The following is a 2,524-nucleotide window of genomic DNA, read 5'->3' on the forward strand; positions in this document are numbered from 1 at the left end:
GAGGAGGGTGGAGTGTACAGGCCGGCCCCACTGGGGGGTGGTGGGGGAGTCAGAGGTGGGCCGATGGGGCTGGTATGCTACCGGCGCTGGTCTGTCAGGGTCTCTCCTCCTCCACCAGACGGCCAAGGCCCGCACCTGTCCCGTGCCCTCCTCCCTTCCCTTTCCGGGACTCACATGGCCCTCTCCTTTGTGGCTCTGTCAGTGCTGTTTATTGAAGCTCATGGTAGGTGAGAGACAGTACACAGGTTATAAACATGCAGGTTGGTGCATGCCGCACCCAGCACCCTCGGGACCGCAGCACTCCATAATCAGTCAACCTAACATGACCACACCAGACTCTCTGGGGCACCTCCTGCCCAGCAGCCACTCCCTGACCATCGTTTTTGCCATTTTAGAACCTGACCCATAGGACTCAGGGCCCTTTCTCACTCAGCACTGAGACACTCTCTTGGCTGCACTCAGTGGTCAGCAAGGCACTGGCCAGGTGGGCATCTGGGCGGCTCCTGTTTTGTCACAAACATTGCTGCTGGGTGACAACACCTGGTCAGAGCCACACTTTCAGCTTTGGTAGATTCAGGGAAACCCTTTTACCTGCTGGTGGACTGTTTGCCTATTCCTGGCTAGGCACGAGCCTCACACCCCTGTGTAGAAGAACCAGGCACGGGGTGCCCCCCTGGTGGACAGCCCCCAAAGGAAAAAAGGGTCCCAGAAGAGGACCACGCAAGAGCCACGGCAAGGCCTGTGCTGGGACCTCGGCCCTGAACCGGCCATGCAAGCCTAGGACTCCCCAGGTACCAACCAAGGCCACGGGGTGAGTGGCTTCCTGCCTCCAGCTTCCATGTCATTGCTGCCCCGTAAATGAGGCCTTTGAGCTGCCTGCGCCTCTCCAGCCCCCAGTCGCCCAGCCTGAGACTTCAAAGGGCGTGAGAACTGGGCTGCCTTGCCAGGAGCCACAGCCCTCTTCCTGGGGAGGCCTCGCGACTCCCCATCTGGTGCTCACCCGCAGGCGGGGGACAGCAGGACCGCCGAGCTGCAATTGGTCACAGTCCTGGGAACCATCCATGTGAACCCACAGCTAGCCCTGCAGCCTGTCCGCCTCTACCCCTGGGAGTAAACGAGTGAGGGGAGACAGGCGGGGTGGGGGGCATGGCCACCCCCTCAGAGGATACACCACGTGAGACCATGTGCCAAGCGCATGTGGAGGCTGAGTGGGAACCCCAGAACCAGAAGAGGGCCAGGCACACAGAGGCTCGTCCCATGAGGGAGCTCCTGGGAGCCGGAGCCTGAGGAGCCTCTGCCTGCAGAGCTGAGGGGTGCCTGCATGCAGCCAGTCACACCAGAGTGGCCCACCTTCAAGGGGTCACCCGAGGGCAGCCATGGGGAATGTGCTGCCGAACCCCCACTCCCCACCCGCCCACCCCGCAGGGAGAGCTCAGCAAGGCCTGGCCCAGAGTCGAGTCATAGGGTCTTGGTTCAAGAACTGTCTATTTCTTTTGAACTTGGGGAAGGGAGGGGCTTTTGTGCCCCTTCTTTGGTGCTCATGCTGAAGACCTGAGGTGTGGTGTGACTTGGTAGGAAAGAGTACAACAGCAATCCATGAGCAACACAAGGTCTGAGTGATCAGGTGAGACTTTATAGCACAGATGTCTAGATGTAAGGGCCCTGGCTATCTAATTCTAGCAGCCAGAGCAGCATGGCTAAGCACTGTGTGGGCAGCAGGCCTCGGCCCAGCCTCTGTTTCACTATCCCAGGACCCTGGCTCTTCATCATAAAGTTGGACTGCTGGTTGCAAGATGGCTGCTGTAGCTCCATACATCACAGCCCCACCTAAATGTATTTAAAGTTGAAAGAGGCAGGGCACCAAGCTCTCCTTGCTTGCCTGTCATTTTCAGAGAGCAAGTCCCTTCCCAGAAGATCCCCAGCAGACTGTTACTGGGCAGTCTATCACAGGCCACACTGGTGGGGGCCGTGTGGCTCCAGGGCAGGCCTGGTCTCTGGAGCTAGATGTGGATGGTGGGAAGTTTAGCTCACAGCATCATGTCTGAAGGGCGCGGTCCTTGCCAGGTGTTCAGGTGCCCCTCACCTGGGAACGGCTGGAGGGTGAGCTCACATCACTAGGATGCCTTGGACTTCCTGGAAGATGGGCGATGGAACGGACTTGAGTGGTTGTTGATGGGAGACGACTGGGTCACACCTGTTGCCACACTGACCGGCCTGGGGCCCAGATGCTGCCCTGGAGCACACAGGCAGCCTCTGTGGGCAGAGGTCAGGGCCGGGAGGGTGCTCAGTAGACAAGAGGACCCAGTGGACTCAACCTCGGTGGCCTGGATCCTTGTACCACCACACAGCGTCCTCAGTCACAGGCGGCCCGTGTGGTTCTGAGCTGTCACTCGAGTGCTAGGACGCATCCTGGATGAAGCATCTTGGTCTTCGCCCTCTCCACCCCTCAGTCCATTTGCCCCCAGATCAAGTGCCCCCTAGTCTCTGCCTCGTTCACTCCCCAGAGCTGCCAGGATGAGCAATC

This window comes from Bison bison, unplaced genomic scaffold (genome assembly GCF_000754665.1).
Source record: "Bison bison bison isolate TAMUID 2011002044 unplaced genomic scaffold, Bison_UMD1.0 scf7180017864192, whole genome shotgun sequence".
Taxonomy (NCBI): domain Eukaryota; kingdom Metazoa; phylum Chordata; class Mammalia; order Artiodactyla; family Bovidae; genus Bison; species Bison bison.